Consider the following 23112-nt stretch of genomic DNA (forward strand, 5'->3'; position numbering starts at 1 on the left):
GTCCAGATGACATGATTTAACCTTTTTTTGTTGTTATTTACCTGGATGATTGAGCTTACAAACCATTTATCCTCAGTGATGGAAACTGAATGAGGCAAGAACTGAGCTGAAAACGAGGTGGGACGGATGATTATAAATGTGCATTTCTTCAGTTCTATGAGCTTGGAGCGCCAAATAAATATGATTTTTTTGGGGGGGGTTAAAGATAGGATTTTTAGCATTTCATCAGTGGAGGAAACTAGTTAAATAATTAAAGGATTTTTTTTTTTTTTTGAGTGACCTGATGAAATAAGTGGAAGAGCAAATAAAAAGAATAGGTAGCATTTTACTAAATTGTGTCTTACTTCTTGTGTTTGAAGTATTTCACTTTATGTGTGGGAAGTGGTGGCGCAGAGGTTAGAAAAGGTGGACCTGTGAAGTCACCGGTTCAACTCTCTGGACTGACAACACTAAAATGTGGGTGGGAAAGAAGAAACACCCACACCTGCCTCCACCCTCATTTGCTCCACTCTGGGCCCTTGAGCAAGGCTCTTAACCCCCCACCATCTGCTCCCCTGGGTGCTCTAGATAGCATCTCTCTGCTCCACATAGAGGGCTGCGGTAGCTCAGCGGTCTGTGGTTACATCAGGAAGGGCATCCAGCGTAAAAGTAATCGCCAAGTCTTCGTGCGACTTAGTTCACTGTGGTGACCCCTGAAGAAGAGAGCAGCCATAAGTAGAAGAAAAAACTTTACTATCATCTGTACACAAACTTTTCTGCTCTTATTCTATCCAGACCTACATTGTTATGTGCCAGGCACCTTATTGTTTTGTCCTTTTCGACAGGTGTTGGTTAATCAGCCTTTAAATGTTTTGGGCTGTGGCCTTTTCTGCCCGCCCATTAATAGTCTGGTTTCAGGGAGCTCACTCTCTCTAAAGCTCACTCTGCTTTTGCTCCTCTCACATTTTTGGACCTCTCAGTCGCACTCTTTTTGGACCTCCTTGTTTGGACCTTTTTCTTGGCCGCCCTGGGTCTTCTGGGGCCTTTGTTTTTTGTAGTGATGGTGAGAAGAAGCTTCATGAAGCACTGAGGCTTTCCATCAAATAGCTCGACTCATGATCCTACGTGCCATGGTGCTTCATTTGTTCTACTGCGCCATCAAGTGGACTATAAATGTCAAACTGGTAGATGGGTTATAATAGCATAAATGGTGTGCGAAGCTTTAAGTTGAATAAAAGAAAAAAGAAATCATGTTTGTGAGGACCTCAAATAAAGACTAAATTTGATCTGCTAAGGAGCTTTATCTGTCTTTATGATAACGATGATGGATTTTTTTGTCTGCCCCTTATATTTCGAATCTCGCGCATACAAACGAGCGAGTTCCTGAATCGGTCACGTGGTATGGCCCACTAGCGAGGTCTCAAACATCACTTCATGCATCATCAATACACACCTCGATACACGCTCCACATAATTCCTCCTGGATTACTCGACACAGAAGGACACAGCACTAGTTTTTTGTCCTGATCCTGGAGCTGTGGCCTGCAGCTAGCAGCTTCAGCCACCACAGGTATTTTTTGTTACCCTTTTGTATGTTTTTTCCTGTTTTTTTTTTCGTGTAGTGGTTTTGGCCTGGTGGGACCAGTAGTCCTGTTTTTGCTCTTCCTTTTGTAATAGGTGTTTTTTGTTTGTTTGCTTATTTTAGGTTGTTTGCAGCTTTAGTCTGGTATCAGCAGCGGCTTCGACGGCCCTGTACAGGGTTGGCCTGCTGCTGTACCTTTTTGTTTTGTTTGGCCGATTCACCAGGTCCTTCTTTAAGTTGTTACTTTGGGTTTTTGTGTCATTTGGTGAACATGGGAACTGGGGGTTCCTGTTTTTTGTCCTTTTTTTCCAGGAAGCAACAGCTTAAATAAATTGAAAGTTTGAACCCTCATATTTGTCCCGTGTCCTCCTTTAATATGTTGTGCCCTTGGTGGACGTAACAAGGCCTCACAAAACCAGATTAGCTCACCCAGCGTTGTTTATATTTGTTCATGAATGAATCCATTCCACTTGATTAATGGGAGAACACTCAAACCACTATGATCTCTAAAATAGTTATTGAATCAAGTGTTTACTTATGGAGGTAAATGTAGTAACAACCCATTAAAATACACCAGAATGCAGGAAAAGGCATCTACTTTATTCAAAATTTTCTGGGGGAGGACCTTCAGACACCCCTACCAGTGTGTTCCCCTCACATTACAAATGTTTCTGACACCATACCATTAATTTGTTTTATTACTCTTAGGAAATGTGTGTTGAGAGATACATTCCTGCTGCTACATTTGATTTTTATTGTTTAAACGTGAATAAAAACGTAAAAATTAATGAAATCATAAATGGCCCCATTTATTTATTTCATCTTGATAACATTTTATTATTATTGGTCTCCGAGCTGGAAATGTCTCCAGATTTAATGTCAGAAATCTGGTCATCTTACTGAGAGGTGTTTTGAGATATTTTGCTAACAGACAAACAGAGTTGACACTATCCATCCATTCATCCGTTTTCTTCCGCTTATCCGGGGTCGGGTTGCAGGGGTAGTAGCCTAAGTAGGGAGGCCCAGACTTCCCTCTCTCCAGCCACTTGGTCCAGCTCCTCCAGGGAAATCCCGAGGCATTCCCAGGCCAGCCAAGAAACATAGTCCCTCCAGCGTGTCCTGGGTTTTCCTCTGGGCCTCCTCCAGGTGGGACGTGTCCGGAACACCTCAACAGGGAGGCGTCCAGGAGGCATCCTAAACAGATGCCCGAGCCACCTCAACTGGCTCCTCTCGATGTGGAGAAGCAGCAGCTCTACTCTGAGTCTCTCCCGGATGATCGAGCTTCTCACCCTATCTCTAAGCGGAGAAAACCCTGCGGAGAAAACTCATTTTGGCCGCTTGTATCCGAGATCTCGTTTTTTCGGTCACAACCCAAAGTTCATGACCATAGATGAGGGTGGGAATGTAGATTGTTCGGTAAATTGAGAGCTTCACCTTTTGACTCAGCTCTCTCTTCACCACTACAGACCTGTACAGCGCCCGCTTCACTGCAGATGCTGCACCTATCTGCCTATCGATCTCACGTTCCATTTTTCTCTCATTCGTGAACAAGACCCTAAGATACTTGAACTCCTCCACTTGGGGCAGGACCTCCTCCCTGACCCAGAGAGGGCACTCTACCCTTTTCCGGCTCAAGACCATGGCCTCGGATTTGGAGGAACTGATCCTCATCCCGGCCGCGTCACACTCGGCTGCGAACCGCTCCAGCGAAAGCTGTAGATCACAATCTGATGAAGCCAATAGGACCACATCATCTGCAAAAAGCAGAGACGCAATCCTAAGGCCACCAAAATGGATCCCCTCAACACCTTGGTTGCACCTAGAAATTCTGTCCATAAAAGTTATGAACAGAATCGGTGACAAAGGGCAACTTGGCGGAGTCCAACTCTCACTGGGAACAAGCCCGACTTATTGCCGGCAATGCGGACCAGGCTCTGACACCGGTCATACAGGGCCCTAACAGCCCGTATCAAAGGACCCGGTACCTCATACTCCCAGAGTACCCCCCACAGGGTTCCCAGAGGGACGTGGTCGATCGCCTTCTCCAAGTCCACAAAGCACATGTAGACCGGTTGGGCAAACTCCCACGCACCCTCCAGAACCCTGCTGAGAGTGTAGAGCTGGTCCAGTGTTCCACGACCAGGTTGAAAACCGCACTGCTCCTCCTGAATCCGAGGTTCGATTATCCGACGGACCCTCCTCTCCAGAACCCCAGAATAGACCTTACCAGGGAGGATTAAGAACGTGATCCCCCTGTAGTTGGAACACACTCTACAGTCCCCCTTTTTGAATAGGGGGACCACCACCCTGGTCTGCCAATCCAGGGGAACTTCCCTCCATGTCCATGCAATATTGCAGAGTCGCATAAGCCAACACAACCCTACAACTTCCAGAGCCTTAAGGAACTCCGGGCGAAACTCATCCACCCCTGGAGCCCTGCCACCAAGGAGCTTTTTAACCACCTCGATGACCTCAGCACCAGAGATTGGAGGGCCCGACCCAGAGTCGCCAGGTTCCGCTTCCTCAGTGGAAGACATGCCGGTAGGATTGAGGAGGTCTTCAAAGTATTCTGCCCACCGACCCACAACATCCTGAGTTGAGGTCAGCAGCGCACCACTCCCACTATAAACAGTGTTGGTGGCGTACCGCTTTCCCCCCCTGAGACGCCGAATAGTGGACCAGAACCGCCTCAAAGCTATGCGGAAGTCATTCTCCATGGCCTCTTCAAACTCCTCCCATGCCCAAGTTTTTGCCTCTGCGACCACCCGAGCCGCATGTCACTTGGACTGCCGGTACCCATCAGCTGCTTCTGGGGTCCCACAGGCCAAAAAGGCCCAATAGGACTCCTTCTTCAGCCTGACAGCATCCCTCACCAACGGTGTCCACCACCGGGTTTGAGGGTTGCCGCCGTGACAGGCACCGACAACCTTGCAGCCGCAGCTCCGGTAAGCCGCCTCGACAATAGAGGCACGGAACATGGCCCACTCTGACTCAATGTCCCCCACCTCCCCCGGAACATGTTTGAAGTTCTCTCTGAGGTGGGAGTTAAATCTCCGTCTCACAGGAGACTTTGCCAGATGTTCCCAGCAAACCCTCACAACACGTTTGGGTCTGCCAGATCTGACCGGCATCCTCCCCCACCATCGGAGCCAACTCACCACCAGGTAGTGATCAGTGGACAGCTCCGTCCCTCTCTTCACCCGAGTGTCCAAGACATGTGGCCGCAGATCAGATGAGCCAACGACAAAGTCGATCATCGAACTTCGGCCTAGAGGTGTCCTGGTGCCAAGAGCACATATGGACACCCTTATGCTTGGACATGGTGTTCGTTATTGACAATCCATGATTGGGTTGACTCTATTATTTATCAAATTTTTAAACAAACATCTACTCTGAGTATTTGATGGGGATCAGTCTCAGCAACTACCACACCAAATTTTAGCTCAATATCTATCAAACTTACTAAGCTATATATTTTTATTGAGAATTTGTCGGGACGGCCATCTTGAATTGGTTTGACAATAAGTTGCAGATGTACAGCTAATGATTACTTTCTTTGTGTTACCTTACAATCTCCAGAGGTTTATGAGATATTTTGCTAAAAGAGACAACACACGCACAGCTACACGGGCTATTTATTACATGATGACCTGTTTTTCATGGCAAGGAAAAAAAATAAATAAAAACGGATTCGGATTTCGGTAATGTGAGCATGTTGAAATTACTACTATTAGCTTCTAGCTAGCATTTTGATATTTTTAAGCTAGCTTTTTGCTCATTTTTATTCTAACTAGCCTTTTGGTAATTTTACTTTCTTGCTAGCTTTTTGACTATTTAAGCTTTTAGCCAGCTGTTTGCAACTTTTAAGCTTCTAAATAGCCTTTTGCTAGTTTTACCTTTGCTACATTGAACTTTTAACAAGCATTTTTTTTTCATTTAGCCTTTATTTATACAGGTAGTCTCATTGAGCCACGAGAACTCATTTTCAAGAGAGACCTGTTTAAGGAGCACATGGTGGGGGTTAAGGGCCTTGCTCATGGGCCCAGGGTGGGGTGAATGAGGGTGGGGGCAAGTGTGGGTATTTTACCTACCCCACACACAATTTTGATGTCGGGGCCGGGGCGTGAACCGGCGATCTTCAGATCACAGGCCCACCTCTCTAGCCTCTGCGCCACCACTCCCCTCATGCTACAAGTAGCATGTTGCTACAAGTAGCATGTTGCTACTTGTAGCGTTTAGCCCGTTTTTTGTGACTTCAGACTTCTAAGTACTTTTCAGCTAATTTGCAAATTTTAGCTTATAACTAGCCTTTTGCATTTTTTAGATAGTCTTTTGCTACATTCAACTTTCAAGCAGCCTTGTTCTAATTAGCTTCTTCATTTTTATACTTTTATTTAGGCAGCATTTTGATACATTTAGTTTCAAGCTGATTTGTTCCTACTTTTAGCTAGCAGTTTTCTTCTTTTAGCTTTTAGCTATTGTTTTGCTTTTTCAGGTTTAACAAATCAGGTTCTGCCTCTTCAGCAACTTTCAGAAGTCACTCAGCGCTGAAACTGCGTTTTGCAGAAGAAGAAAAAAATGCTAATGCTAATTCCCTAGTTTTGTTTTGCTGTTTTGCCTTTTAAAATGTCATAAATGTTCATAAAGTGACATTTGGCAAAAAATAAAATAAGATAAATAAATCACTTTCATTTGTTCCCTCAGAGGCAGCACAAAACGTTCATTCATTCAACCTTTATTTATACAGCTTAATCCCATTCAGCCTCGGAGACTCATTTACAAGAGAGACCTGATTTTAACAAAGAATGATGACAACAGTGGACAACAATAGACAATTATAAAAGAGGCATACAAATTTAAGTTATTTATTAATTATTTTTTTTTAACAAGTGAAATTAATATGGTATTTAAAAGAAAATGTAACCAAAAAAACAGCTAGATTATAAGGCGGTGTAGAAAACTAAAAACAGGAACATGTCTGCATTGGTTTTTGCCAGATGTTTAAAGCCACTTAGAGAGGTCAAGGTCGAGAGCTTCAGATCTTTTAGTTTATTTAGTCTATTATTTAGTTTATTTATTTAGTTTATCTCTTAGTTTAAGTTTTAGTTAAGTTCCCGGTAAGAACCAATGCAGACATGTTCCTGTTTTTAGTTTTCTACACCGCCTTATAATCTAGCAGGTTTTGTTGTTTGTTTGGGGGTTTTTTTGCTACTTTTTCCTTTTAACTGTCCTTTTGGTTGCCATTTAATTTTAATTTGTTTAAAAAAATGGTATGCCTCTTTTATGATTGTCTATTGTTGTCGTTGTCATCACTCTTTGTTAAAATCAGGTCTCTCTTGTAAATGAGTCCCCGAGGCTCAATGGGATTAATCCGTCAAAATAAAGGTTGAATGAAAGAAAAAAAAAAAATATATATATATATATATCTTTTAAAACAGTTCAAATCATTTGCTGTTTCAACATAAAGTTGACTGAATCCTGTTCCGTTTGTGGATTATCACATTCACCCACTTTTTTCCTGGACAAAGCCGCTCTGTGTGGTAAAACATAAATGTTTAAACATTTATTTTTATGCCATCAATTTCTTACCAAAGTAAATAGTGCCAGAAAACACATTTGCAATGTGTCCTTTTCATTAATGCACTTCTCTGGAGTAGTCATATTTACTACAGAAGGAAGTTAAACATGTAGATTAGGTAGGATGCTTGAGCAAAAAAAAAAAAAAAAGATGTGGTGATGGGGTCTTATCTTTAATTCTGCCCAAATCTGCCATTTTTGGGTCTTAGGAAAGGCACAGAACAGCTGGTGGTCTTGTGGTTTTTACTCATCATGAGTAACGAGGAAGCTGGAGTTGTCTGAGATCATGACATGTTTCAAAATTTTACTCTAATATCTGCTAAACTGACTGAGTTGTGGCCATTTTTGAGTTACCTAAGGTGGGTTGGCATTGGCAGCCATCTTGAGTCGACTTGACTCCAACCCACCTGTGTGAATTCTTGGTCTGGGCCTGCAGCCAGCATCGTGGCAGAACCACAAATCGGCGCCGTCTTTGGCATCGGAGTGACACCGACCGACCCCCCACCTCCCGCTCTCTGCCTCTGAGGTTTGCATACTGAAGACGAGCTTATCCCTTTAATAAACAAAACCACGCTGGAAGCTAAAATCAGAAGAAAACAGGAGGGATCATCGCTGCTTTGCGCTGCGAACCCCTCTTTACCATCAGAGGGGGATTATTTCTTTCATTCACTCCCAGCATGCACCTCCTCCTCCCCTCCACACCTGCATCGCTCCTTACTCCTCTTCAAAGATGTTTCATGAGAACGTAGCAAAGCCACGCTGCCACGTCTCCATGCCTGTTGCAAAAACAAGATTATGGTTCCTACCTCTCATAAACCAGTTGTTTCCTTGATTCCTGATGCAGCCGAGGCTTCATAGACTTTTTTTTTTTAATCTGCTGCTAAAGTCTGACTCTCTTCTTCTTGGTTTACAAACTTTTGTTGCTTCATGAATCAATTCAATTCAATTCAAAAATACTTTATTAATCCCAAAGGATTCCCAAAGGGAAATTATTTGTTGTTGTAACTCGTTATCCTCATTTCATTAAGAGATGTTATAGATGCTGATGGCTGTAGGCAGGAAGGATCTCTTGTAAAGGTCCATCCCACAGTGGATCCTAAGAAACTGGCTGCAGATCCCGTCCGATCCGTCCACCCAGACTCGGCTGGCCTCTCGGTTCCTCCGGGCTGTAGGACCGCCCGAATGCTGGGCTGAACTCCTCCCAGAGCGTTGGCCACTCCTCCCAGCAGTCTGCCGAGCTCCTCGTCGCTGCGGACAGCCAACTGTAGGTGCCGAGGGACGAGCCTGTCCTTCCGCTGTCATGAGCCGTGTTTCCTGCTAGTTCCAGGATCTCAGTGGTCAGGCACTCTAGCAATCAATCAAGCAGCAACAATAACGCTCAACTACAACCACGCCAAATTTTAGCTTATTATATATAAAATTGACTGAGTTACATTCATGTATGTGTTTTCTTTGGCTATTTGACTGTTGCGGCCATCTTAATTTGGATTGGTTCCTGGCCAGGATTCAATCCGACGACCTTCTCGCTGCGAAGCAACATCTCTACCAACTGAGCCACCATGCCACAGGAATTTATCCCATGCTGTTTAATAACTTTACCTAATCGAAGCCCATGTAAAGTAAAGAGTACTGGTCCAAGCACTGAACCCTGAGGAACTCCATGGCTAACTAAAATTGTATTACTAACATGGATAAAACTGGAAATAAATGTGATTTAAACCAGTTTGGTGCTGTTCTTGTAATCCCAAGATTATGTTCCTTAAATTCAAATGAATTGAAGGATTATTTTGAATTTTTTGGAAGCGATTCCAAACATTAATCACATCCTGTGATGAGTTCCTGAAAGATGAATTATTGTCAATCCAGTGGTTCAGGAGATATGTTGCTAACAGGCAAAAAACAGGGTTGACTCCACAAGTTATTGCTTGTTTTTAAGCAAAGATTTCACACAATGAAAAATACTCAGAATATGCGTTGGGGATCACTCTCAGCTACTACCACACCAAATTTTACCTTAACAACTGTAAATGGGACTGATTGTAGCCATTTTTGTGTTGTCTAAAACAGCCATTTTAAATCTAATTGACTCCAAAAGTTACTGACAGAGTTTAAAAACAAACCTCATGCCATCAGTTATCACTCAGACTGTGTTGGTATGCTGCTCAGCTGCTACCACATCGAAGTTTAAATTTATATATCTTAAAAGATGGCTAAGTTTTGTGTTTAATTTAACAGTTTATGGGCTATATTGCTAAATAAGTAAAAACAAGAACTTTACTTTTCACAATTAAAAAAACAAAAGAAATCCTTGTTTACTTTAACATTTGGAAAGCCTATCAGAAAGTAGTTGGTTGACTTCCTGTTTTATTTTGAAGTAATTTTGAAGCAGAAAGAAATTAGTGTAAACAAAAATAAGCAGCAAGAACGCCCAGGACTATTTATACGGAGGGACATAATGACTTAATGAATGCAGCTGCAATCACAGCCAGGTGTGATGAAATAATGGATTTTTCAAAATTAAACAGGAAGTAAATACAAAATCATGGTGAGAGTAACATATATTTTTAACTAGAACATGACACCAAATATATTCCCCTTATTGTCCAATTTTAAAGTTTTGCTCAAAGTAAAGAAAATTGAAAAAAGACAGAAAATAACAATTAATATATTATATACATTATATCAGCTTCATATTTACATGCAGGTGCCTCAACATGACTGCTGATTTGTTCTCCGACTTCACAGGTTTCGGATTAAAAAAATAAATAAACATATTGTGATCCCACAAGTCTGGGTTTTGTTCAACTTCTTGATATATTTCTTGAATCCTCTGCATGTTTACTCAGCACATCAAGTCTCACCTTTGGCTAATTCTCACACCCTGCTGATGACTTCCACGCCGTCGGAGAATAAAGAAAGTATGCTTAACGTTTACTCAGCATGTTTTCTTTGAAAAGTGGGTTACGGCTACAAGATTAAGTAAGAAAACTAATGCGTGCAGCATACGTCTGAAGGCAAAGGCAGAGAGACAATGGTTTTGACTGTGTGTTCATTTTACTGTACCAGTAGCAAAACATGGGATTTTTCTCCTACAGCCTTCCTCCACCAGATGGCGCCAACAAAAACACACCTGCAGATCCTTACCCTGATGAGATGCAGGGGTATAAATGGCAGTTGACGACATCATTCAAACGTTGGTGCATTGTCTGCCTGATGGCAGCAGCGCCGGATTCAATTTTGAAGTGGGGACGGGGTGCCGTGGGGGTCCTTCGTCACCTTGCATTCTGTTCATATGCACCTTGAATGTCACGCGCACATGTTCAATTTTGCCATACATTAATGTAAATGTGTACTTTCACAGTCATCATATTTGGAAAAGTTTGCAACAAGTCCTTCTTTTGAAAATGAAATATATATATATATATATATATATATATACTGTATGTATGTGTAACAAACTGCAGTCATAAATAAAGTGTTCTTTTTTTCACAGAGCGGTGTAGATGGCTTTATTTGGGGAAAAATGGTTCAGTGCGCAATGGATGACTGAACAGATTATGTGACGTCCATTTCTGAGTGACATGCATTCAGAAATCGGAACAGACCTGCTGCCACACGTCCTGAATTATTATTTTTTTCTTATGTTATTTCAGAGATGAGAAGGTAAGTTCTTCTTCTCCTTCTCTGGCTAAATTTTCTCCAAAGCGAGCTGCCATTGCAGCGCAGTTGCAAACTCCAGCTTGCTTTTGGATGAACCTAACTAAGTAGGGGTGCACCGATAAATCGGCCGGCCGATCGATCGGCCCCGATTTCCTTAATTTGGGGAGATCGGCGATCGGCCGATCTTTAAATGAGAAGCCGATTTTATCCACCGATCTTATCTGCCTCCGGAAAGGTCTGAAAATCAGCTGCTGTCCCCTTTTGCTCCACTGTGAGAGCTCACACACAGGTCACTCGGAGCAGCCATGTCGTCGGTTTGGAAGTTCTACGCTGTAAAAGAAAATGAGCCAAAGATCGCAATTTGCAATTCGTGTAAAGCCGAAGTAAGTCGTGGTGGAGCCACCACCAAAACCTTTAATACAACAAACCTCGTTCGCCATTTAAGAAATCACCACGCCGCCAAGTATGCAATGTTTGAAGAGAGCAACCATGCTAAGGCTAATGCTAAAGCTAGCGCTAACAAAGAGGCAGTCGGTGGGTCGCTGTTAGCTTTTATGAGCAACGAAAAGAGCAAAGCTACCACGAGGAAAGTGATGGAGTTCATGGCATTAGACGACCAGCCATTTTCAGTCGTTGAGGACAAAGGTTTTAGAAGCTTGATGCAGCACGTGTGCCCACGATATAATATGCCGAGTCGGAAATATTTTTCTGATGTTGCATTACCGGAGTTGTTCAGCCAAGTTTCGAGAGACACCCGCAGCCTGCTAAAAGCTAATACAAATACGCTCAGCTTTACAACAGACATCTGGACTTCTGATGTAAGTTTAATGTCCATGTTAAGTTTTACTGCACAGTGGATTGACGAACAGTTCGAACGTCATCAAGTACTCTTAAACTGTAAAGAAATGGCAGGGTCTCACACTGCGGCCAATTTATCAGCAGAGTTTAAGGCGATGCTGAATCACTGGGAAATCGATCATGGAAGAGTTCACGTTGTTTTACGGGATAATGCTCGTAATATGGCCAAAGCGCTGGATGATATCAACCTGAAAAGTTTACCCTGCCTGGCACACACACTGCAACTGGTTGTAAATGAGGGACAGCTGGCGCAGCGCAGCATCACAGACATGGTGGCAACAGGAAGGAGAATTGTTGGACATTTTAAGCATTCATCACTTGCCTATTCCCGACTTTATGACATACAGACACAGTTAGGTCAACCCAGGAAACGATTACAGCAAGACGTTTCAACGAGGTGGAACAGCACAGTCTACATGCTGCAGTCGCTGTTGGAGCAGAGACGTGCTATTGGCGTGTATGCTGCTGAGCATGAGTTACCAGCCACACTCACAGCACACCAGTGGGAGCTACTGGACAATGTGCTCACCATTCTTGCACCTTTTGAGGAACTCACAAAGGAGATTAGCTCATCAACAGCTACAGCAGCAGATGTCATCCCAGCCATCACTGCACTCAAGCGGATTTTGGAGAGGCAAGCGAGCACAGACCGTGGCGTGGGTACAGCCAAAGCTACGTTGCTGGAGGCTGTTGTGAGAAGATTCAGCAACATTGAGCATGAGCCCCTGTACAGCTTGGCCACTGTTCTGGATCCAAGGCAAGTAACTATTAACATTCTATTTTAGCCATAATTACTTTTAGCCTACTACTATATTTCAACAAACATTTAAATTAAATTAAAAATAAAAAATTATTGATTGAAATGCATTTCTTTATTTACATGCAAGTCATAAAAACTGTTAATGTATACAAAACACAATGATTGACCCATCTTTCTTTGTTTATGCAAAACAAGGTACAAGAATCGCTACTTCTCAGTAGAGGTGAAAGATGACGTGAAACTGCTCCTTTTGACCAAACTTGCAGAGGGGGAGACCAGATGCACACCTGCTGCAGGAACATCCTCTGAAGTGGGACCTCCTGATATAGATGAACCTGCAGCCAAAAGGCGTAGTCTACTGTTTGCAGCTCACGACGAAATCTTGAAGGAGAACATTGAACAGGAGCAACAGCTGGCCACCCCTTCAGCTATGCAGGTACAGAACTACCTATCTGAGGTTCCTGTCGAAAGGAGCCAGGACCCATTGGTCTACTGGAAGATCAATGAAAATCGTTTCCCTCATCTTGCTCTACTTGCCCGAACCTATCTCTCTGCCCCATGCACAAGCGTTGAAAGCGAGCGCCTGTTTAGCTTGGCTGGACATGTAGTAGATGAGAAAAGAAGTCGCCTGTCTGGTGACAAAGCAGAAATGCTTTTGTTCATCAAGAAAAACCTGCCACTAATGAAAGTGACTGGAATAAGTCTGTGAGAACTAACTTACCAGTGTTAGTTCTTATTACCCACTGACTTGAAAATGTTACACTTGTTGCATTATCTTTTTTTTTTTAAATGTAACAAGTGAAAGAGTTGAAGGAACTGAACATTTTTTTTTAGTTAATTTTATAGTTTTAACAAAAATTGTGTAAACTTCATTTATATTTCAGAATACTACCTCATGACAAGTTAAAACAACAAGTTTGTATTGTTTCTAGGGTATTTTTCAAGGGTATGTTTTACAATAAAATAAGATTGGTAAATTGAAGGTGCATTGTGATCTTGTAACACCTGACACTGTTGCTTATAAAAAAAAATCGGTATCGGCCAAAATCGGAATCGGCAGTTCAGACTTTCAAAAAATCGGTGATCGGTGATCGGCCTGAAAATTGAAATCGGTGCACCCCTATAACTAAGGATTCATTTCTTCATTTCTGCCACTTCCAGTTCTTTCTCCTGTCTTTTTGTCAATGCCACTATCTCCAGACCACACAACATAGCTGGTCTCACCACTGTCTTGTAAACTTTTTCTTTGACCATCTAGATATACACTGAGCACTACTGTTTGCTAGCATTTAGCATGATAAAAATGGCTACAAGTCATGGGATTTGCTTACTTACTGCATTTGTTTGACGTTGGACAACTTCTGTGACAAATGACGAACAATGGCCCCCTGGCTCCCCCTGTTCTGGTTCCAGTGCCTGATGGTAGCGTGTTCCTGACTCCTGTTGTATTCAGAATAAGCTTTATTATCAATGTATCGGGATACAGTGAGATTATGTTTGTACAGTCGTCCGAAAGATGGGCGGAGTGCACGTTGCTCCTGCTACAAGAGTGTGGCTTTTTATTCTTTATCAGAATACATTTTTAGATAGAAAAAGGTAAAGGGCCATGAGGACAGATAGTGGTATTACAAAAAAGATCTCTTCACATCTTGTCCTATCAGGACACAATTTGAGATATAAAAAAACTCTATCAGCAAGCACATTTATAAACATGATTACATATGCATTTGACGTCAAGACGTTGAGATTTGTCCATGAAGCACTTTCAGATAGGCCATAGTCCTGATAAGATGTTGTTCAGCCGGCAGTTCTGATATGATAAGCCTGCACAGAGGTTCTTGGGGGGGGGGGAGTTGTGATAGATGAAGCTTTTGCTTTTTCCTTAGTTTACCCATGTCCCAGAAGAAATTGTATAGTCAGTTCGCATCCAAAGCCAAACGGGGGAGTCAGATTCAGATAAGCCACAATTGTTGATTTTCTTCAGACTTGTTTTTTTCTTGTCAGCCTTGAGTCCTGCTGGTACTTTCCAGATCCAAAATGGCCAAATTTATGGGTATCCACTCCACTGCTCTGTGTTATGAGCCTTCTTCAAGGTCGATCCCAACATGTTGGCGAGTCCTAGAAGCTGCAGGTAGCCTGTGATTTTCACAAATCACTTCCATCTTATAGTTTAGCTCATAAGTCAGGTGATTTTGAGTACTTGTAGTATGAACCAAACTTTCACACAGACTTGGCATTTTTTGCCATGGCCGAAACTGCTGCCGATGTCTTCTTCAAAAGTCGATAAGATAGGGACCCGCCAATGCCAAAAAGCAGAAACCCTGCTATCATGAATCCAATTATATAAACATCTTTGGCGTCCTCCTGAGACAGAACTGAAAGACACATCAGCTGCCAAACTCCCTACCGATCCTTGATGTACCCTGCAGCGTGAGTCTCGGCAGAACATGAGGGTTCTCCAGGACCCTGTCATTTTGTTGAAAAGATTTTTGCTGTATCTAAGGAAGTCCAACATTTCAATGATCACATCAACTCTGTGGATATACATATATCAAGATCACATGAGAAGATGAAAAAAATGGCAGGTTGGCTTTCTTGGACTGTGAGGTCTCAGTTTCTGATAGAGGACATTTGCAAACTGAGGTGTACCGCAAACCCACCCACACAGACCAGTATGCAGTTTGACTCCCATCACCCTTTCGAGCACAAGTTAGGAGTCATCAGGACTCTGTACCATAGAGCAGACAGCGTCCCCACTAACTCAGGAGCCAGGCAGAAGGAGAAATTCCACACAAGACAGTCTCTAGAACAATGTGGATATCCTAAATGGGCCTTCCTGAAAACAGAGAAGAAACCCAAACAGTTCTCCAGTCAGCCATCAGGTGAAAAGGAGGAACCCAGACCAGTGGTCATTCCGTATGTTGAGAGAGTATCAGAGAAACTGAGACGTTTATTTTCTAAACATAACATCCCAGTGGCTTTTAAACCCCAAAATACATTACGGCAAAGGCTGTTTCATCCCAAAGATCCAGTCCCCCGGCACAAACAGAGTAATATTGTGTATGCTGTTCAGTGTCAGGAGGGTGATCAGTCTTACATTGGGGAAACTAAACAGTCACTGGCCAAAAGGATGGCCCAGCATAGAAGATCAACATCATCAGGCCAGGACTCTGTGCTCTACACTTATCTCCAGGCCAGTGGTCACTCTTTCAGGGATGAAGATGTTCACATCCTGGACAGAGAGGAACGATGGTTTGAGAGAGGAGTAAAAGAGGCCATCTTTGTGAAAATAAATCATTCATCATTAAACAAGGGTGGAGGCCTCCGGGTTCAATTGTCCCCCTCTTACAATGCTGTTATTGCTAGTATCACTCAGCCCTCTGTGAATAGTAAAGAGCCATCAGTGTGCTAATGATCCATTGTTAGGCTGATGGTCCTTCTTGACCATGTGAGCAGCTGGTTTTGGTTGTCAGCAGCAAAACTGGTTGATCCACACTGAGAAGGTGCTATTTATAAGACTGAGCTGAATACAGCACCTCAGACTGAGGAAGTCTTTCAGATGAAAGACGAAACGTTTCTACAATTTTTTTTAGTTGTTCTTTTATGAATGTCCAAAGGACCAGATTTAACTTTTTTGGATTTTTCTACCTGGATTATTGAGCATGCATCAGGATATGTATCTCCCTAAGTTCTTTCAACACCCTGGCCCTCCTTGTGTTCTCTGAGTGCCTCCTAGTGATCTCCTTTGCTGCTCCTTGCCTTCCCCGCTTGGCCCTTGATTCTATTATTGCTCTAAGACCTCTACAGACTTACTTTGGAACCCTTGGACCCTCATGCCTTGGAGTTTAACATCTCCTCCTAAAATAAGTGGTCTGTTTATTATTCAGAACAATCTGCAGACCCACTTGGCCTCTAAAGCCCCTTATCCACAGGGCCTTTTCGGGCTCCTATAACTGTCCTCCTTGTCTTTCCAGTCCCTTCTAACAGAGATCGCAGTTCGACCGCTTATACTGATTCAACTTTGTAAATAAACACTTTTCAAACTACTACGTGTCTTGGAGTTGCTCATACGGTCACAACTATTCTGGGTATTAGTAAAAACTTCACAATGTTAATGTGATATATAAAAAAAACATTTATCCTGCTGATTTTAGTTATTTTTCTGTCAAATGTTCCAATAAAATTTGTGACTTTTACTTGTCAAATACAAAGAATGAGATCTGGGACGAGAGCCTCTTTGACTTTGTGGAAAATCTAAATGTTAACTTTAAGTCATTCAGGTGACCCAGGTTCAACACATAAATCAAGAATCCATAATAAGAGATGCTAACCTGGTTCTGAAGAACGTCAACACCTTCCAGAAACATCTACTGGTTTGTCTCGGGGCCCAGAACCTCCAGTCTGGTTCTGTCCCAGAATCCTTGTCGGCACGTCCACCATTTTTCAGTCTATTGTCAGTTTTGATGGCTTCACCTCAAGCTGAACCAAATGTTAAATATATATATTTATTTTTAATTAAAACTTAATTAAGAATGTAAATTAACTGCACTGTGGGGGCAGGTAGCTTCTTAAAATTAGACTTTTAACCTAATGTTAGCTCAAACAAGCTAACTAGCTTGATTTAAACTAGCAAAATGTTTGGAATAAACAACTTGAGCTCCAACAATAAAACTGTAATGAAGCTTTACAAGATCAAATCCACCAGTTTTATCTGAACTCAGATGTTTGTTGATTCAAATTTACCTTTGTCGACAGGTAAAGAGAGGTAAAATGGTGGAGCTCTGCTCTTTCTTGATTAAATTAGCTGAGACAAAGTAGCGGCAGGAACATGAGCACCTCCTACAGGATTGGAGGAAGAAAGCAGCTAATATTCTCTTGTGGAAACAAATCTAGTACCACAGTGGTCTTATAGGACTTGTTTCACACTTTTATCATATTGATAAATAAGTAAAACGTCCATCCATCCATTGTCTTTACCCGCTTCTTCCTTTTTTGGGTCACGGGGGTCACCTGCGCCCATATCCATCAGTCAACGAGAAGTGGGGGACACCCTGGACAGGTCTCAAGTCCATTACAGGGACACATAGAGAAAAATTAGACAAACAACCATTCACACTCTCACTCACACCTAGGGACAATTTAGAGTTACCAATCAGCCTAACATGCATGTTTTTGGTCTGTGGGAGGAAACTGGAGTACCTGGAGAACACCCACGCATGCACGGAGAGAACATACAAACTCCACCCAGAAAGCATGTGCACCTGTGCCCAGGGTGTGCACCTGAATGGCAACTTCACCTGGGGCAACAACACCACCAGCCTGCTCAAGAAAGCTCATCAGAGACTCTACTTCCTCAGGCGGCTGAGACAAACTGGTCTGGGAAGCTCCTTCTACAGGTGTGCAGTGGAAAGCTCCATCAACATGTGGCATGGAGGCTGCACAGCTGCAGAAAGAAAAGCTTTGCAGAGAGTGGTGAAGGCTGCACAGAAAACTGTTGAAGTCAGCCTCCCCACCATCACAGACATCTACACCTCTAGATGCAGGAAGAGGGCCACCTGCATCATGAAGAACCCCACTCACCCAGCACACACACTTTTTGCCCCGCTCCCCTCAGGAAGGAGGTTGAGGAGCATTAAGTGTAGAACCACTAGACTGAGGAACACCTTCTACCCTGAGGCTGTTAGATTCATGACTCTCTACCCAGAAAAATCACTGTGAAAAAATCACATCATGTTGCTGCTGATCATCCATGCTGCTGATTTATTTCATACTGATATATTCATTCGTACTCATCTACTCATACAACTGTTGTTCGGAGCATTGTTTTTATGATATTGGTGCTCATTGCATTCTTAGTTGAGCGTTTTTCTTAATTCATATCTTAGATCTTATTACTATTTTTCTTTACAATTTATACTTTTGTTGGATGTAACTGGGACACTGTTTACACAGTTTCATTCCACCACATGTACCACATGTGATGCGAATGACAATAATGAAAACCTTGACCTTGAAAGGTCCCCAGACCGAGATTTGAAGCAGGGTATCCCGCTCACTGAGAGGCAGCAGCTCTACCAACTGCGCCACCGTGCTGCCCTAATGCAATTATAAAATTATTAGTTGATCATTAATGCCTAAAACTGAAGCACAAATAAGTTGTATTTTGAGTATAGTAGTTTTACTCAAAAACATTTATTAAAAAACAGTTACTTTTCAAAGCCCAAGTTACAAAGTGAACAAAAACGCTCAGTTTAAACACTGACACTAAAACAAGAATTTTGAAAACAGATTTTGATTGAACCATTGAATGGACTTTAATGAAACTCTCAGAAAGTAATCACTGGATGTACGTATACAACTGATTAACGTATGAATTCACGACGGCCTCCACATACTCGTCCTTGGCGAACAAAAAAATGACCATGACAGTCAGTTTCACTGATGTTGAGCTAAAGATTGGTGTGGTGGTACCAGAGAGTCATCCCCAACGCATGCCCTGAGAGCTCCTGTGGATCTTGGGATAATGCGCGAGATCGCCTAAAGTTTTGATCGTTTTTCTCATTACAAGATGATCTTACGTCTCAAAGTGTGGTATGAGAGATATGCACTCTTTTGAGGACTCCAAGACCTTTAATTAATTCAAAGTTTTTCATTTTTTATCTGTTTGCAGAACGTTTTTACATTAATAAAATCCTTAATGTGATCAAATCCTAAGCACCATAATGTTAAAAGTCCTGAGACGTCCAGTCTAAAACGATGGAAATCAACTGAGGCTCACCCACAGCTCACCAGGCCTCCCTCGGCACGCCTCAGTTCATACGACCAAACCGCCGTTCTCCCGTCTCTCCGCGGCAACCGCTGCTGCTGAGCTGTTTGTTTAGGAATCTGGGCCTGAAAATTGTATTCCATCGACCATGCTTGCTATCAACACACAATTATCTGGGTTAATCATGTGGAACTGTGGCAAATTCACCTGGGGCTCAGGAACTAATGACATTCGCGTCTGGCCCTGCTTTAGTGAAATGGCCCCGGCACCTGCAGCAGGAACACGGAGATTGCCAAAGAAAATTTGGTCTCATTTCGCCGTCCTCGATGACAGCCCCCACTGCTCTGCTGCCTCCTTTTCTAACTGCAGTCACCCTTTCCATCTCTCCTCATTTCCATCCCACTTTACCCTTAAATTTTTTAATCTTTCTCTCTGCTTGTCCTTTTTTGTAATGATAATAATAATAATACATTTTATTTGAAGGCGCCTTTCATTGCACTCAAGGACACCGTACAATAAAATACACAATAAATTGCAGTAAAAACTAAAGAATAAAACAACTAATGAAAAATAACAACAACATATATAGCATAAATATAGGTAATGTGACAAGGAGTTTATTCAAAAGGAGAGTTTTGATTTGGGACGTGAAAATGGAGATTGCGGGAGAGTCTTTGATGTCCAGGAGGAGATAGTTCCAGGGGCGGTGTGCTGATCGAATGCTCTTGAGCCCCTCGTGGTCAGACGAGCAGGTTTATGTCTGGTGAAAGAGGTTCAAGAAATGACATGAGCGGAAGAGTTTTGGACCAGTTAGAGTTTATGGATGGATTTTATAGGTAGACCAAAAAGAAGGGAGTTGCAGTAATCTAGATGGGATGTGAACAAAGTGTGAACCAGAATGACAGTACTGTTAGGTGAGAGGGATAAACAGAGATGAGCAATGTTACGGAGGTGAAAGTAGAGTGAATGAGTGATGTTACAGAGATGGGATTTAAATGATAATGTTATCTAGGATGACACCCAGACTGTTAACCTGGGGGAGAGGGGGAAAGTGAGGTGCTGTCTATGAGAATAGAAAAGCTGCTGGTTTTTGCAAGGGTGAACTTAGTGTGAATGAGAAGAAGTTCCATTTTGTCCTTGTTTAGTTTGAGGAAGTTGCTGGTGAGCCAGGTAGGTTCTGATATCATAAAAGCAGTCAGAGGGTGGGAGGGTGAAGGTGGCGAGGGTGGACAGATAGAGGTGGGTGTCATCTCTGTAACAGTGGGATTGGATATTGTGTTTTTAAAATATATTGCCAAGTAGAAGAAGGTAAACGATAAAAAGGAGAGGGCCGAGGATAGAACCCTGTGGAACACTTGAACAGAGGATATGTATTAGAGATAAATGATTTTGAACTGTTTGACTTACTACCTTCAGGGAAGCGCTACAGGTGCATCAGAACAAGAACAAACATATTCAAGAACAGTTTTTTCCCCAAAAGCCATCACCACACTGAACTCACATACGCACTGATTTAATAATCTAACCTCCCAAACCCCTGGACTTCTACTGTGCAATACTACTGACATTTCATACTCCCAATCACTTTACCTCTTAACTACCTCACTAATATCCATAATGTGCAATATAATTGTGAAATACTTGTATTTTTTTACTTTCATAGTACTATTATATCTATATTGCGTTACTTTTTATACTTTTAGTGTGTATATGTTTTTGCACTGAAAAAAAGAGTGGCTCTTAATTTCATTGTACTTGCGTATAATGACATTAAAGCCATTTTGATTTAATTGAACAACTTGTGTGTGATCAGGAAGGTATGAAATAATTCAGTTAAGTTGTGTATTTGAATTGCCAAAACATGAAACACTGTCAATGAGGATGGTGTGTGAGATGGTGTCAAACGTGGTGCTTAAATCCAGGAGGATGAGGATGGAAAGAGTCCAGTTAGCAGCTGTGAGAAGGTCATTAGTGATTTTGGTAAGAGCTGTTTAGGTCCTGTGAAGTGGGTGGAAGTCGGATTGGAATTGCTCATATAGATTATTGTCGGAGAGATGGGCATGGATGTGGGAAGTTACCGTTTTGTCTGGAATTTTTGGAATAAATGGGATATTGGATATCGGTCAAAGGTTACTAAAGTCACTGGGGTCTGGTCCGGGTTTCTTGGGGATAGGGGTTACTGCTGCTGTTTTAAGAAATGATAGGACAATACTAGAGGTGAAAAAGGAATGAACAATTTCTGTTATTAATGGCTTAAGGGAGTGAACAGAGGCTTTAACAAGTGTAGTTGGAAGGGGATCAAGTTGACAGGTGGATAACGTCGATGTTCGGATCAAAGGGGATAGAAAAACAGGGCTGGACAGGGTACATATAGAATGAGTAGGTAGATGCTGGTGAATATTGTTGATCTTGTTATTGAGAAATGTCATAAGTTAGTGGAGTTACAGTTATTGGTGGCGCAAAAGTCAGGTGGAGAAAAAAGTCCAGTGGGTGCAGGGTTCTGTTGGCTAGAAAGAAAGGTGTATTCCTGTCACATGTACTGATGATATTTATGTAATGTTGTGATTTGGCAGAAGAGAGGGCGTTCTTTTAAATAATATGGGTAGAGTATGTCTTTGTGAATTCTGTTATGTTCTCTTGTTGAGGTATTCAAGCTGTCGCCCTTTAGCCTTCAAATGGTGAATCTCAGCTCAACAAGGTTGAAGAGTGGGTGTAGGACAGTCCATGTTATTAATGGGGCCAGGGTGTTAAAGAGGTTATGGAGACTGTTGTTATAGTGTGATACTAGCTCATCAGGAAATGATGGGTTGTTTATGTTTGGAAGGTTTATTGTGCTATACACTGGTATGGTGTCGCTTAGATGAACTCACATCATCCATTACCTTTTACCCGCTTCTTCCATTTTGGGTTACAGGGGTCACCGGTGCCCATGACCAGCAATCACAGTGCGAGGGGTGGGGTACACCCTGGACAGATTGCAAGTCCATCACAGGGCCGTATAGAGACAAACAACCATTCACTCTCTTACTCACACCTAGGGACAATTTAGAGTTACCAATTAGCAACATGCATGTTTTAGGTCTGTGGGAGGAAACCGGAGCACCTGGAGAAAACCCACGCATGCACAGAGAGAACGTGCAAATTCGACCCAGAAAGGCCCCCGGACCGGGATTTGAACCACGGACCTGCGCGTTGAGAGGCAGCAGCTCTACCAGTTGCGCCACCATGCTGCCGAACTCACATAATAGTTTTGGCAAAAGTGTTTTATGCCCAATGCCCTTCCTGACACAACCCTAACCATTTACCTGGGCTTGGTACCAGTACAAGAAATATACTGGCTTAAGTTCCATAGTGGCTGGTTTACTAAGAGCAGTGGTAAGAAAGAGCTTCCAGATCAGAATCAGAATCAGAATGCCTTTATTGTCATTATACGCAGTACAATGAAATTAAGAGCCACTCCTTTTTCCAGTGCAAAAACACGCCTTAAGAAAACACACATTAAACACTAAACACACACTAAAAATATAAAAAATGTAACGCAATATAGATATAATAATGAAAGTAAAAAATACAAGTATTACACAATTGTATTGCACATCATGGATATTAGTGAGGTAGTTAAGATGACTGAGAGTATGAAATGGCAGTAGTATTGCACAGTAGAAGTCCAGGGGTTTGGGAGGTTAGATTATTAAATCAGTGCATGTGTGAGTTCAGTGTGGTGATGGCTTTCGGGAAAAAACTGTTCTTGAATCTGTTTGTTCGTGTTCTGATGCACCTGTAGCGCTTCCCTGAAGGTAACAAGTCAAACAGTTCAAAACTCGGGTGTGAACAGACCTTGATTTTGCTTTCTGCTCTGTTGAGGCAGCGTGATGTGTAAATGTCCATCAGGGAGGGGAGAGGGCAGCCAGTTATCTTTTGTGCTGTCTT

Source organism: Nematolebias whitei, chromosome 23 (genome assembly GCF_014905685.2).
Source record: "Nematolebias whitei isolate Nwh7 chromosome 23, NemWhi1, whole genome shotgun sequence".
In the NCBI taxonomy this organism is placed as follows: domain Eukaryota; kingdom Metazoa; phylum Chordata; class Actinopteri; order Cyprinodontiformes; family Rivulidae; genus Nematolebias; species Nematolebias whitei.